Source organism: Pteropus vampyrus, unplaced genomic scaffold (assembly GCF_000151845.1).
Source record: "Pteropus vampyrus isolate Shadow unplaced genomic scaffold, Pvam_2.0 Scaffold62, whole genome shotgun sequence".
Classification (NCBI taxonomy): Eukaryota; Metazoa; Chordata; class Mammalia; order Chiroptera; family Pteropodidae; genus Pteropus; species Pteropus vampyrus.
This window is the reverse complement of record NW_011888843.1, coordinates 4,893,159-4,909,541: the sequence shown is the minus strand read 5'-3', so window position 1 is coordinate 4,909,541 and position 16,383 is coordinate 4,893,159. Positions and strand designations below refer to the sequence as shown.

Here is a 16,383-nt window from a genome sequence, read left to right as displayed (position 1 = left end):
CATGAGTCTCTGTTTGTCTTGTTCCTTTGTTGCTTTTAGGTTTATAATGCACATATAAGTGATATCATGTGGTTTTCAACTTTTTCTGGCTTATTTCGCTTAGCATGATTATCTCGAGGTCCATCTATGTTGTTGCAAATGGCAGTATTTCATCTCTTTTTATGGCTGAGTAATATTCTATCGTATACATGTACCACAGCTCCTTTATCCAATCAACTATGGCAAAATACTTTGGTTGCTTCCATGTCTTGGCCACCGTGAATAATGCTGGTATGAACATCGGTGTGCAGATATCTTTTCAGACAGGAGTTTTCAAGTCTTTGGGGTAAATATCCAGTAGAGGGATTGCTGGATCATATGGTAAATCAATTCTTAGTTTTTTGAGGAACCTCCATACTGTTTTCCGTAGTGGCTGTGCCAATTCGCAGTCCCACCACCAGTGTATGAGGGTTCCTTTTCCTCTGCATCCTCTCCAGCATTTGTTATTACTTGTCCTATTGATGATAACTATTCTAACAGGTGTGAGATGGTATCTCATAGGGGTTTTGATTTACATTTCCCTAATAGCTAGTGATGTTGAGCATCTTTTCAAATATTTGTTGGCCATTTGTATGTCCTCTGTGGAGAAGTGTCTGTTAGGTCCTCTGCCCATTTTTTGATTGGATTGTTTGTTTTCTTTTTGTTGTTATTGAGTCATATTAGTTCTTTGTATATTTTGGATACTAGGCCCTTATCAGGGGTGTTGCTTGCAAATATATTTTTCCATTCTGACGGTTTTCTCTTTACCTTGTCGACGATTTCATTTGCTGAGCAGAAGCTTTTTAGTTCGATGTAGCCCCATTCATTTATTTTAGCTTATATTTCCCTTGCTTTTGAGATCAAATTCACAAAATCTTCTTTAAGTCCAAAGTCCTTGAGTTTAGTTCCTATGTTTTCTTCTATGCATTTTATTGAAGGAACATATTTTCATAGAAGGAAATGTGATGATGGTTTCATACCTATGGAATTCTCTGGTTTATCCATGGGCTTTATGTAAAATTATTGTTTAAAATAGTCACACATGCTCCCCTTTCTTATATGGGAGAAATATACTTCCCTGCTTCATTTATGTTAGGTTTGGCCATGTGGATTTTCTTTGATCATAGGGTATGTGATACAAGCAAAGATTTCAACTATGCTGGTAATTTGAGTTTGTTTTCTTGCTTCTGCCATCATCATGAGAAGAACATGCCCAAACTGGTCCACTGGTCCGAGGAAGGTAAGAATGTGTAGCTCGAAGCCACGCCCAACTGAACTCAGTCTATCCAGATCAACTGATCCTTAGATGCATTGAGAGAATAAATGATTGCTGTGTTGCCTCTGGGTTTTAGAGCATTGCGCTACACAGTTTTATTGTGGCGATAGTAGACTGATACATGACCCATTGCCTAGAAGAAGCTGGTTTAAAAGAATAGCTGAAATGGGGGTCAGTTATGACACTCCTCAAGGGTACTATATATGCCTTAAACCGGTAGCCAGTGTAGGGTATAATCTCCCCCATACTGGAATGCACATTATTATTTTGGGGGTTGATTTCAAAGGTAATTTCATTTCCATGAAATAATTGAGATATCTATGACTTGCCCTGAATCTAGTAGTGAGGAATCTTTACTGTTCATTGCTCAAAGAAAGGACTATACCTCTCTATAACACCAGTGAAAACCACAGGAAATGGGAAGCGGGGGGAAGGGAACATAGCTCTTGCAGACCACGTGCCCATTACCCTCAGTTTCCACCCCAGTAATAAAAACAAAGTAGCTGGGTAGCACTGCTTCTTTCCCAGGGGCTAATCGCTGTCTTATTAGTGTATTGACCTCCGCAAGCCACCGTAGCATGGCCAGCTCAAGCTCAGGGTACGTGAGGCTGGTGCAGCCATGTTATTTCCGGGACGCTTCCGGGTTTCCTACACGTGTCTTGCTCTTTGGGTTTCGCCGTACACCTTCAGACGAGGAGGGGACCCCCGGGCTGCTTTTCCGGCACTAGGTCCGAGGAAATCCACAGACGTCTTTAGAGCTTTCTCATGCACTGTTATGTACTCCTCAAAACAATCTTCTGAGAGAGAAGAGGCAAAAATCTCTGTAAGTGCTTTTAGGGCTCATTTCCTCATCCCAGGGAACGGGAGTGGGGTGCGGGGAGGCCCAGTGTTTGCAATTTTAATTAATGAGTACGTCCCGCAGCCTTGTCAAATTCGGTGCCTGCCCACCCATGGCCTGCGCTGGCCCAAAAGGCTGCCATAGAAACACTGTGACTCATGGGCCCTGACCCCCTCTGCTGGGTCGCAGGGATAGATTTGGTTACAGACACCAAGCTCTAGACGTGGAGGCCGGTGGAGTGGTGGAGTGGGCCACCGGGTAAACCCCAGGGTAAAATAAAAACATTTAAAAAAATTAATACGTCAATTAAAAAAATCTCAGTAATATTTACAGTTGGCTTGATACTGCAAACAGAAGTGGAGCTTGTAATTTCGATGTAATGATTAAGGAACTGGAACGTAAACTTTTTTTGTTGTAGAGTTAAATTTAAGCACTTAGGTTTGCTTTATTTCAGTGCTTCCCAGGCTCCTTTATGTTTTGAATTGCTTGTTTGTAAGCGCTTTATCTATAAAAGCTTTCTAAAAAATTAAAAACGAATGAGCTGTTAAGGTGCTGCTAGGTGCCCATTCTTTAAGGAGGGTGAATAATGATAACTCTGCAGCTGGCGCTCTGAAGCCAGAGATAGACATACCTGGTTTTATTGCTCTTAGCTTTATTGTGCTTCAAAGATGTTGCGGTTTTTTACAAATTGACGGTGAGACCACCTACCTAAAGATTGCAACTGGTTTTTTTTTTTTTGTCGTTGTTTTGGTGATATTCACTTTACTGAGGTGGTCTGTCTCCGAGGTATGCCTGTACATTACCAGAGGACACAGGACTCATTTTCTGCCTCCATGACCCTTCTGAGCCACAATTTTCTACTGTAAAATGATGGTAATTCTTCTCTGGAAAAGAGGTTGATATGAGATCAAGTATACAAAAATGCCTAGTATGTATGTGCTTGGCATCTAGTGAGCCTTCTGAATTAGAATATAAATGGTATTAATAGTTCATCGTTGTTCTTTTCCACCCTGATCCTATATGTATCAAAGCTTTAAGCCTTCAACCAAACTGCCTAGGGCTGCTGGTGGACCCCCGCCATTCCCCACCCTCACCCCTTTTTATAACACCCCCCTGCTGAATTCTGGCCAGTATTCAGAATGTCTCAGACTGCAAATCCTTCCCACTGCTCCAGCTCTCAGCAAATCTCCTGTCTCTTGCATCAAGCCATTAGATACGAGCTCTCTGACAGCCTTCCCTTAAAACCCTCAAACTTTCCTGCTTCAGTGCCCAGCTGTTCCTAGTAATACAGTGCAATACTGTCCCCACTCTTGTCTTCCGGATCCCTCTCAGCTCTTCAATCTAATCTTTACATTCCAACCCGGGTAAATGCGTACAGACACAAATCCAATCATTCCATCGTCCAGCTGACAACCTTCCATGACTTCCTTTTCCTCTTAGGATTCACCCTAGTTCCCGTGTGCTCATCAGGCTGTGTATGCCCCGACCTGTCATTGCTTTCATTTTTTTCTTTTCTTTTCTTTTTTTTTTTTACCATAGAAAAGAAAAGTTTTATTAGAAGGGAAAGTACACTTCCAGACATGGAAGCAGGCCTAAGCAAGACAAGCGTGGCTCAAAAGGCCCTGTCATTGCTTTCTGAAAGCACAATGAACATCAGCCTAACTTCTTCAGTCCATTGTCCTGGATACAATTTGGGATTCAGGATAGACTTTAAGAAAGGTGACTGCAGAGTCAAATGGAGAAGGAGATGGGGAAGCTTTCAAAGCAGAACGAGTTGTGTCCTCCGGTGAGGAAGAACTCCCCCAGGGGAGTTTGAAGAGCAGTCATTGCTTCAGTTTCACAGAGTCAAGGCTCTTCGGGGTCTTCAGAGGGTCTCAGAGCCTGGGTTGATGGTTTCTTGATTTGTGAGGTTTTTTGCTCTTAGAGCAGCTCATGAAAGTATTTTCACCACAAGCCACAAAATCCTGAGAAGCTTCCCAGTCTTGGACAAACCCAGTTCATTGAAAGGTGCTCTTTTGGGTCCACACTTCCTCAAGATGTTTGCAGTGAGGAAATCTTGATGCAAGTTTTCCAGAAGCCGAACCAAAATTCTACCTTTAGAAATAGTCCTCAGTGGTACCTTTCTTAAACTCTTCAATAAGCATAAATATTTATATTGGTCGCACAAAATTTACATAAGGTAGCAAAGGTAGGTAGGAATCCCAAAGCAGATGGTAACCTGAAACCTCCTATGGGATTTCCATAGATTGGCTTATTCATTATGCAGCTTGGCTCAGCAGAACCACTTTATAATGAAAGTGCAAGATGACTCCCAGCTGGTAAATCAATCTCTATTCTAAAAGTTGATTCTAATTACCTGGGAGAATTGATTCCTGATGAGACATGCTGGGCTAGAGAACCCATCCACGTTGGCCTCGCAAGCCGCATCCAGTATCTTTAATCCCCTGGTGGAAGCGAAACGGGGAGACTTTCCAGAGTTTGTGACTCCACTTCAAGAGTGATTGATGTTGTTGAGCCGCGTTAGGGCCCAAAGGAACATTGATAATCTCTCCAACTGGACATCATAAACAGGTTGTCTGGCGTGAGATACCCATATGCTGAATTTGGCAGGATTGTCCTAGGTTTTTAACCACCAAACTTGGTTGGCAGGTTTGGATTTCTCTCTTAGAATTTCCCTTCCTCTTACATTTATTGTAAACAGCTGCATTATGATTGTATTCAAGTTTTGTGGTTAAATTCTTGATAATTTAAAAACAGAGAGTGATTTCTTTCTGTGCATCATCAGAGTTCATCTTAGTTGATTATTGATTGGACAACATAGAGGCAAATCTGAAGTGGTCTTTGACTCTGGAACTTTCTCTCAAATTCCATTGGAACTTCCACTTCTTTGACCTTAAGATGTTACCTAAACATCTGAGGGCAAAGAAAAAGTGTTCGTATATAAATGGCCTAACAAAACACTCTGCTCCCAGTCTATGACTGTGATCAGGAAGCTACCATCTCTGGACTCCCAGTCACCCAAGATGGCAACGTAAAGAGCTGAGGGTTGCTGGTCTAGTGAGAAACTTGTGGGCTAGGGAGATTCTCAGTTTGAGAGGATTTATAACTTAAGCAGGAAAAGTAACTCAAGTGACCCTTTTTTGGCTTAAAAATTATTTCTGTTATTTAAGTTTTGGAGTAGATCATATATTCATCTGGCTAAAAACAAAAAATTTAAAAAGATTCCAGTTTTAAAAGTCTCACGCCTCACTTTCTTCCTCTTCCTTTAAAAAAAACCAAATAGCTTCTTTTGAAGTATAAATGATATATAGACATACTTCAGAGATATTGTGAGTTTGGGTCCAGCCCATTGCAGTAAAGCGAATATCACAATAAAGCAAGTCTCGCAAAGTTTTTGAAAGGTTTCCCTGTGCATATAAAAGTTATGTTAACACTATGCTGTAGTTTATTAAGTGTTTAATAGTATTATAGCTAAAAAATAATGTACATACCATAAAAATATTACTAAAAAAATGCTAACCATCATCTGAGCCTTCAACGAGTTGTAATCTTTTTTCCAGTGGAGGGTCGTGCCTCAGTGTTGATGGCTGCTGACTGATCAGAGGTTGTGGCAAATTTGCCACATATTGACTCTTCCTTTTATGAACAGTTTCTCTGTAGCATGTGATGCTGTTTGATAGCATTTTACCCTCAGTAAAACTTTCAAAATTGGAATCAATCCTCTCAGCCCTGCTGCTGCTTTATTAACTAAGATTATGTTACATTCTAAATCCTTTGTTATTTTAACAGTCTTCACGGCATCTTCACCAGGAGTATAGATTCTCTTTCGCCAAATCACTCTTTCCTCAGCCATAAAAAGTAACTCTTCTTCCATTACAGTTTTTTCATGAGATTACAGCAATTCAGTCACATCTTCAGGTTGCGCTTCTAATTCTGTTCTCTAGCTTTTTACACTATGTCTGCAGTTACTTCCTCCAGTGAGATCTTGAACCCCTGAAAGTCATCTGTGAGGGGTGGAATAAACTTCTTCCAAACTTCTGTTAATGTTGATATTTTGTTCTTTTGAATCACAAATGTTCTTAATGGCATCTAAATGGTGAATGCTTTTCAGAAGGTTTTCAGTTACTTTGCCCAGATACATCAGAGGAATTACTATCTGTGATAGCTATAGCCTTATGACATGTATATCTTAAATCATAAGACTTGAAAGTCAAAATTACTCCTTGTCCATGGCTGCAGAAGGGATGTCGTGTTAGCAGTCATGAAAATATTAATATTTTGTACATCTCTATCAGAGCTCTTAGGTGACCAGGTGCATTGTCAGTGAGGAGTGATGTTTTGAAAGGAATCTTTTTCTGAATAGTAGGTCTCAACAGTGGGCTTAAAATATTTAGTAAACCATGTTGTAAACAGTTGTGCCGTCATCCAGGCTTTGTTGTTCCATTTATAGAGCACAGGCAGAGGAGATCGAGCATACTTCTTAAGGGACTTGGGATCTTCAGAATGGTAAATGAGCATTGGCTTCAGCTTAAAGTCACCAGCTGCATTAAATCCTAATGAAAGAGTCTTTTTCTTTGAGGCCGGGCATTTACCTCTCTCTAGCTATGAACGTCCTGGATGGCATCTTCTTCCAATATAAGGCTGTTTGTCTACATTGGAAGTCTGTTTAGTGTAGCCACATTAATTGATTATCTTAGCTGTTTAGTGTAGCCACCTTAATGGATTATCTTGATAACTTGCGGCAGCTTATAGCAGTATTTGCTACTTCACCTTGCACTTCTATATTACAGAGACAGCTTCTTTCCTTAAACCTCATTAACCAACCTCTGCTAGCTTCACACTTCTCTTCTGCAGCCTTCTCACCTCTCTCAGTCCTTACAGAATTGGGGAGAAGGCCTTGCTCTGGATTAAGCTTTGGCTTAAGGGAAGGTAGTGGCTAGTTTGATCTACCCAGACCACTAAAACTTTCTTTGTATCAGCAGTAAGGCTGTTTTGCTTTTTTATCATTCGTGTGTTCCCTGGAGTAGCACTTTTAACTTCCTTCAAGAACTTTCCCTTTGCATCCACAGTTTGGCTCACTGACACAAGGGGCCTAGCTACTGGCCTGTTTTGGCTTTTGACGTGCCTTCTTCACTAAGTTTAATCATTTCTAGCTTTTGATTTAAAATGGGTGATGTGCGACTCTTCTTTTACTTGAGCACTTAGAGGCCATGGTAGGGTTTTTAATTGGCCTAATTTCAATATTTTCTGTCTCAGAAAGTAGGGAGGCCCAACGAGAGGGGAAGAGAGAGAGATGGGGAACAGCTGTGGTCTGTGGAGCAGACAGAACACACACATTCATCAAATTTACTGTCTTATGGGTGATTACAATAGTAACAGTTACAGTAGTAACACCAGAAGATCACTGATCACCGTTCACCATAACAAATATAATAATGATGAAAAAAGTTTGGGGAAAAAAAGTTGGAAATATTGTGAGAATTACCAAAATGTGACCCAGAAACACGAAATGAGCAAATGCTTTCGGAAAAATGGCACCAATAGACTTGCTCAGTGCGGGGTTGCCACCAACCTTCAGTTTGTAAAAACAAAAATAAAGCAATATTTGTGAAGCACAGTAAAGCCAGGTCTGCCTGTATTGCATGTATTTAAAGGGTGCAATTCGATATGTTTTAACATATGTATTTACTTTTTAAACCATCACCACAATCAAGGTATGGCAGATCTATTACCCCCCCAAATTTTCTTATGTCCCTTTGCAATTGTCACGCATTTCCCTAATGACTGATGATGTTGAGCATCTTTTCATGTGCTGTTTTGCTATGATCATTTTCTTTTAGATTTATTGAGGTATAATTGACATATAGCACTGTATAAGTTTGAGGTGTATCACAATGATTTGGTTTATATATATCATGAAATGATTATCACAGTAAGTTTAGTTAACATGCAGCATCTCATATAAATACAAAGTAAAAACAAACATTTTTCCTTGTGACGAGAACTTAGGATTTATTCTCTTAACAGTTTTCCTGTGTATCATACAGCAGTGTTAACTAGTCATCATGTTCGTTATATCGCTGATCTTTATTTATTTTATCACTGGAAGTTCATGCCTTTGACCACTTTCACCCAGGTCCCCTCTCTCTACCCCCTGCCTCTGGTAATCACAAGTCTGCCTTCTTTTTCTATGATTTTTTTTTTTTTTTGATTCCACATACAGTGTTCATCTTTCTCAGATTGACTTATTTCACTTAGCATAATGCCCTCAAGGTTTATTCATGTTGTTGCTAGTGACAGGATTTCCTCATTTTTTTATGGCCGAATAATATTCGTGTGTGTGCGTGTATATGTGTGTGTGTGTACCACAACTTTTTTCTTGTGGCCAACATTCTGTTTTTCCTTCACTGTGAAGTTAAATGGTGCTGTTGGCACATGGTATAGCTTTCGATAATATTATATTCTCATTTTGTGTATTTGTAAAATTAAAAAATATGTAGACTGTTAGAACTTTTTGAATACACCTTTAGAGATCTTCTATACAATTTCTAAATTTTATAGTCCAAAAAATAAAAGTGTGGCCAAAGGGTTCAGGTAACTACAAAGGTCACATAGCTGATCTTTTGACACCAAATTAAATGTTCTTTTCAGTACATTATGCTGTTATCTAAATTCCAGATCTTGGAGTGACGTCAGAAACATGGCGGAGTGAGAGACGTCCCCAGATCTCTCCCCTTGAAACAACAGTAAGCCGAACATCTAAAGCTCAACAAATAAACACCCAAACTGCACACCAGCACTTCTGAGCGTGGGATCTGCACATAAGAACAACACAGGGATCCAAGGGGCTTAGACGCCACCTACTGGAAAAGAAAAAGAAAAACACCTTCTTTGCAACAGGCTAAAGAGAGACCTTTATATAATAATTCTTCCTTCTGGAAAAAAAGCAGAAAACACTTCCATTAATGCCTAGGTGGAGAAATAGTCCATTAAACACCATGAACAACCAAGGTGACAAGGCAGCTCAGAAAGAAAGAGAAAAATCTCCAGAAAATAAGCTTACAGACATAGAAACATGTAACTTAAATGACAGAGAATTCAGGATGATACTTCTGAAAAAACTCAGTTCTGAAACGAGTCATATCAACAATTTCAAGAACTGAAAAAAAAAAAAACTAAGCAGAGCAAGGAGATCGAAACCCTCAAAAAGAACCAAATAGATAAAAAAACACACTGCAAGAGTTGAAAAATGAAATAGCAAGCTTGGGAAATAGAGCCGACCGAACGGAGGAAAGGATGAGTGATATTGAAGACAGAAATCTAGAAATAAATCAGATAGAAAAAGAGAGAAACCAAAGAATGAAAAATAATGAAAGAGAAATACAAGAACTAGCTGATACCACCAGGAAAGGAAACATAAGAATAATAGACATTCTTGAAGGAGAGGAAAAGGAGCAGGGACTAGAAAGCATTTTCAGACAAATAGTTGACAAGAATTTCCCAAATCTACGGAATGAGCTGGAGCTTGGAATTCAAGAAGTCAACAAACAGAACACCCAATTATCTCAACCCAAAAAGGCCTCTAAGACACATTGTATTAAAATTATCAAAAATCAAAGACAAAGAATTCTCAGGGCAGCCAGGGAAAAGAAGACGGTAACTTATAAAGGAAAAACCATTAGATTATTGTTGGACTTCTCAACACAAACCTTACAAGCCAGAAAGGAGTGGAATCAAATATTCAAACTATTAAATGAAAGGAACTACCAGCCAAGAATAATGTATCCAGCAAAGCGCTCCTTTAGATAAGATGGAGAAATAAAGACTTTTCCAGACATACATTTTCACAAGTGTAAATCTATCAAAGTAAACCTGTTTTTACTTCCATAAGCTGTAACACAACACAGCTGATTTCCCTTCAGGTGTATTGAATTAGTGTTTTCTCAGCTTCTTCAAAAATGTTCTCACCTGTGTCATGCAGCCTGTTCAGAGAGGCTAATTCTCCAATCACTTCAAACATTGACTCCTTGAAGAAACAGGAACAAATGAACAGTATCCTGAAAACTGTCAACTTACTAAGAGCCAAGGAAAACCACTCAAAATAATTTTGCCTTCGCTAAATAATTTAAATGGACTATTGGTGTTGTTCCCACTGGTCTCAACACTTTAAGCAGCTGTTCTTACCCAAAGGCTAATGGTCTTAACAGGTTTATTTTTTCTGGATGCATTTTTTTCAGCCACTATAATCAACGTTAAATTTCTTGCATGGCTAGCAAATGAGTCACATGGACATGTACTTTGGTTACAGCCTCATTTCTTTCATTTCTTTCTTTTTTTGTGAAATTTAACTGTGATGAGATATAGCTTTTAAATTTGTAACTTTTCTGAATTTTTTTGTGATTTGGTAATATTGTGATGAGTTCTTGGTCTGGTAATGTTGACATATTGTAATCTTACAGCACAGATACAGGTTTGTTGCATAATAAACAATGCCTTGCCATCTAAATAAATAAATAAATTTCAGATCTTTATTTAAATTTTTCAGTTACAGTTGACATACAATATATTTGTTTCAATTTTACCACCTAGTGATTAGACATTTATATGCCTTACGAAGTGATCACCCTGATAAATCTCGTACTCATCTAACATCATACGTAGTTATTAGAGTATTATTGACTGTATTCACTATGCTGTATCTTATATCCTTGCGACTATTTTTATAACTGGGAATTTGTACTTTTTCACCCATCCCTTCATTCTGCCTCCCATATGGCAACCATCAATTTGTTCTCTGTATTTATGAGTTTGTTTCTGTTTTGTTCATTTATTTTGTTTTTTAGATTTCAAATATAAGTAAACTCATGGTGTTTGTCTTTCTCTGACATATTTCACTTAGCATAATACCCTCTAGGTCTACCCATGTTGTCACAAATGGCAATATTTCATTCTTTATGGCTGAGTAATATTCCAGTATGTATGTGTGTGTGTGTGTGTGTGTGTGTGTGTGTGTGTGTGTATGCATACTACCTCTTTAGCCATTCAGCTATCAATGGACACTTAGGTTGCTTCCGTATCTTGGCTATTGTAAATAATGCTGCAGTGAACATGGGGATGCATATGTCTTTTCAAATTAATGTTTTGGAGTTCTTCAGATAAATACTCAAGTGGAATTGCTGGGTCATAGGTAGTTCTATTTTTAATTTTTTGAGAAACTTTTATGCTTTTTTCCATAATGGCTATGCCAATTCATGGTCCCACCCACAGTGCACGAGGGTTGCCTTTTCTCCAGGTGCTCGCCAGCATTTCTTATCTCTTGTCTTTTTGATGCTAGCCATTCTGATAGGTGTGAGGCGCTATTTCATTGTCATTTTGATTTGCATTTCTCTGATGATTAGTGATGTTGAGCATCTTTTCATGGACCTGTTAGCCATTCGTATATCTTTGGACAAATGTCTATTCAGGTCCCTTGCCCATTTTTAAATTGGATTATTTGTTTTTTTGCTTTGGAGTTGTATGTTTTTCCTCTATATTTTGGATATTAACCCCTTATCAATAACTTTGGTTATTAACCCCATTCTGTAGGTTGTCTTTTACTTTGTTGACTGTTTCTTTTGCTGTACAGACAGACGCTTTTCAGCTTGATGTAGTCCTGTTTGTTTTTGATTTTGCTGCTTGTGCTTTAGGTGTCATATTCAAAAAATTATTGCCAGGACCCATGTCAAGGAGCTTTTTTCTCCATGTTTTCTTCTAGGAGTGTTATTGTTTCAGGTCTTACATTTAAGTCTCTGATCCATTTGCAGTTCATTTTTTTGAGTGTGTAAGAAAGAGGTCTTGTTTCATTATTTTACATGTGGCAATTTTCATAGCACCGTTTATTAAGGAGACCATCCTTTTTGTTTTTTTAATCCTTTTTTTCCATTTTATTTTATTATTTTTTAAATTAATTAATTTTTTAATGGTGACATCAGTTAATGAAATCCGATGTTTCAGCTGTACATTTTAACAGTAAGATATATTTACATTGTGTGTTCACCTACCATAGTTAGATTTCTTTCTGTCACCACATATTTGATGCCCTTTACCCTATCTACCTCCCCGCTCCCTTACGCCCCCACCCTCTGGTAACCACTAGTCTATAGTCCATGTCCATGAGTCTCTGTCCTTTTCCTTTGTTGCTTTTAGGTTTATATCCCACATATAAGTGATATAGTCTGATTTTCAACTTTTTCTGTCTGGCTTATTTTGCTTAGCATGATTATCTCAAGGTCCATCCATGTTGTCGCAAATGGCAGTATTTCATCTCTTATGGCTGAGTAATATTCCATCATATACATGTACCACAGCTTCTTTATCCAATCTTCTATGGCAGGACACTTTGGTTGCTTGCATGTCTTGGCCACCGTGAATAATGCTGGTATGAACATCGGTGTGCAAATATCTTTTCAGATACGAGTTTTCAAGTTTTTGGGGTAAATATCCAGTAGAGGGATTGCTGGATCGATCATATGGTAGATCAAGTCTTAGTTTTTTGAGGAACCTCCATACTGTTTTCCATAGTGGCTGTACCAATTTGCAGTCCCACCAGCAGTGTATGAGGGTTCCTTTTTCTCCACATCCTCTCCAACATTTGTTAATGCTTGTCCTGTTGATGATAGCTATTCTAACAGATGTGAGATGGTATCTCATAGTAGTTTTGATTTGCATTTCCCTAATAGCTAGTGATGCTGAGCATCTTTTCAAATATTTGTTGGCCATTTGTATGTCCTCTGTGGAGAAGTGTCTGTTAGGTCCTCTGTCCATTTTTTGACTGGGTCCTTTGTTTTGTTGTTATTGAGTCGTATTAGTTCTTTGTATATTTTGGATATTAGGCCCTTATCGGAAGCATTGCTTGCAAATATATTTTCCCATTTGGATGGTTGTCTCTTAACCTTGATACTTTCTTTTCCTATGCGGAAGCTTTTTAGTTTGAGGTAGTCCCATTCATTTATTTTAGCTTTTACTTCTCTTGCTTTTGAGGTCAAATTCATAAAATCCTCCTTGAGTTTAGTTTCTATGTCTTATATTCTGGTCCTTAATCTATTTTGAGTTAACTTTGGTGTGTGGCGATAGACAACAGTCTAGTTTCATTCTTTTGTAGGTGGCTTTCCAGTTTTCCCAGCATCATTTATTGAAGAGACATTTTTTCCTCTATTGTATGTTTTTGGCTTTTTTGTTGAAAATTATTTGCCCATATTAATATGGATTTACTTCTGGACTCTCGATTCTGTTCCACTGGTTAGTGTATCTGTTTTTCTGCCAATACCATGCTGTTTTGATTATTGTCGCTTTGTAGTATAATTTGAAGTTAGGCAGAGTGATGCCTCCTGCCTTATTCTTTTTTCTCAGGATGCCTTTGGCAATTCAGGGTCTTTTGTGCTTCCATACAAATCTGATGATTTTTTCTTCTATTTCTTTAAAAAACGCTGATGAGCTATTGATGGGGATTGTATTACATCTGTATAATGTTTTAGATAATAAGGTCATTTTAACTATGTTGATTGTTCCAATCCAAGAACACAGAATATCTTTCCATTTCTTTGTATCATCTTCAATTTCTTTTAATAGAGTCTTGTAGTTTTCATTATATAGGTCCTTCACATGTTTCGTTAGATTTATTTCTAGGTATTTTATTCTTTTTGTTGCAGTTGCAAAAGGAATTATTTTTTCCACTTTTTCTGACACTTCATTTTTAGAACATTGATTTTTGTATCCAGAAACTTTACTATATTTGCTTATTGTTTCTAGTAGTGTTCTTGTGGAGTCTTTAGGGTTTTCTAGAGGATCATTTCATCTACAAATAGTGACAATTTGACTTCTTCGTTTCCTATTTGAATGCTTTTTATATCTTTCTCTTGAGACCACTTTTTTTTTTTTTTTAATTGAGTATTCTTGGCTCCTTTGTCGAATATTAGTTGACTGTATATGCTTAGGTTTATTTCTGGACTCTCAATGCTCTTTGGTCTGTGTGTCTTTTTATGCTGTGCCATACTGTTTTGATTACTGTAGCTTTATAAGATAGCTTGAAATCAAGGCGAGTGATGCCTCCTGCTTTGTCCTTTCTCAGTGTTGCTTTGGCTATTCAGGATCTTTTGTTGCTCCATATAAATTTTAGGATCGTTTTTTTAGGATCCAATAGCAAAAATATGCTATTGGAATCTTGTAGGGATTGCCTTGAATCTATCGATGGTTTTTGGTAGTGCTGACATTTTAACAGTATGTATGCTTCTGATCCAGGAACGCAGTATACTTTCTCATTGACTTTGGTCTTTTATTTCTTTCATCACTGTTTTGTGGCTTTCAGAATATAAATCTTTCATGTCCTTGGTTAAATTTATTTCTAAGTATTTTATTGTTTTGATGCTATTGTAAATGGGATCATTTTCTTTGTTTTCAGATAATTTGTTGTTAATGTGTAGGAATGCTACTGATTTTTGTATGTCAATTTGGTATCCTGCCACTTTACTGATTTCATTGATTAGATCTGTTTTTGGTGGAATCTTTATGATTTAATGTATATCAAATCATGTCATCTCCAAACAGAGACAATTTTACTTCCTTTCCAATTTTAGTACCTTTTATTTGTCTTGCCTAATTGCTCTGGCTAGGACTTCCAGTACTGTGTTGAGTAGGAGTGGTGAGAGTAGACACCCTTGTCTTGTACCTCTCACCATTGAGTATGATGTTATCTGTGGGCCTGTCACATGTGGCCTTTATTATGTTGACATATATTTCTTCTATACCTAATTCGTAATATTTTTTTTTAGTCACAGATGGGTGTTAAAATTTGTCAAATGCTTTTTCTGCTTTTATTGAGATAATCATATGATTTTTTCTTTCATTCTGTTAATGTGATGTGTCACAATGATTGGTTTGTGTATGTTGAATCATTCTTGATTCCAAGGATAAATCCCACTTTATTGTGGTGAGTGCTCTGTTTAATGTGCTGCTGAATTTAGTTTGCTAGTATTTTATTGAGCATTTTTACATCTATATTCATTAGTGATATAGAACTGTCGTTTTCTTGTAGTGTCCTTTTCTGGCTTTTCTAGTCAAGTAATGCTGGCCTTGTAAAATGAGTTTGGGAGTGTTCCTTCCTCTTAAATTTTTTGGAAGAGTCTTAGAAGTCTTAGAAGGATTGGCATTAATTCTTCTTTAAGTAACAGATCTGTTTAGAGTTTCTATTTCTTCTTGATTCAGTCTGGATAGGTTATGTTTCTAAGAATTTTAATGTTTTAGGCTGTCCAGTTTTTTTTTTTGTCATATAGTTTATAGTAGCCCATATAATTCATATAATACACATTGTATTTCTGTGGATATCAGTTGTAATGTCTCTTTTTTCATTTATGATTTGTTGATTTGGGTCTTGTCTTTTTTCTTTGGTTAGTCTTGTCGATGTAAGAAACGTCTAAACCTGTAAAGAGTTTTTATTAGAGTTTATTTGAGCCAAAACTGACAACACGTGCTAGGGAGTAAGATCTCAGATGCTTTGGAGAATAACAATTTTGTGGTTTCTTTTATACGTGTGCAATTAAGAAGGGACCATAAGGAAGATTACATAAGGATGAGAGAAAGCAAAGCAGGGATTGGATTACAAGATTATGTGCTTTCTTGTCTAGGCCATGCCACCCTGACATGCCCGATCTTGTCTGATCTTGAAAACTAAGCAGGGTCGGGCCTGGTTAGTACTTGGATGGGAGACCACCTAGGAAGACCGGGTGCAGTAGGCGTTAAAAAAAAAAAATACGTGCTTTCTTAAAGGTGGTTACACCTTCAAGGAGTATTACTTTGGGCATTTCAAAGGTGTGTTAATCTAATCTAGATACACAGAAGCAATGGACTGGGCTTACTTAAGGCAAAGATAAACCTTTTACTAAAGAAGTTATAGACCAGAGAATTGACTATCCTCCATGATCTGCCCAGTTAAGAATTTATGATCAGATTGTTACCACAAACTCAGTGGGTCCACTTGCCTATGTGCATCCAAGCCAAACAAGAAATGAACAAGAGATTGCTGCAAAGAAAGTAAAGATTTATTTAAGGAATTGATACCAAGCCAAGAGACGCAGGTGAGGTAGTGCTCTCCAAAACCTGGCTCCCTGACGGCCTTTAGTGGCTAGGTTATATAAGTGAAAAACTGTTAGTCATGGTTTTTATGGGAGTTGGGGTTGGGCCCTACTGACTGGTCGGGGCTAAGGCAGGGGACAGTTGA

General features: G+C 37.9%; 1 non-coding gene and 1 pseudogene across 1 annotated transcript; both read left to right on the top strand.

Moving 5' to 3' along the window:
• Positions 1-2,211: 2,211 nt before the first annotated feature.
• On the top strand, positions 2,212-2,345 carry LOC111740354. Its single transcript, XR_002780598.1, has one exon. It is a non-coding gene; the product is annotated as a small nucleolar RNA SNORA5 (small nucleolar RNA).
• Positions 2,346-15,784: 13,439 nt separating this feature from the next.
• Positions 15,785-15,901, top strand: LOC111740397 (annotated as a pseudogene).
• Positions 15,902-16,383: the final 482 nt, after the last annotated feature.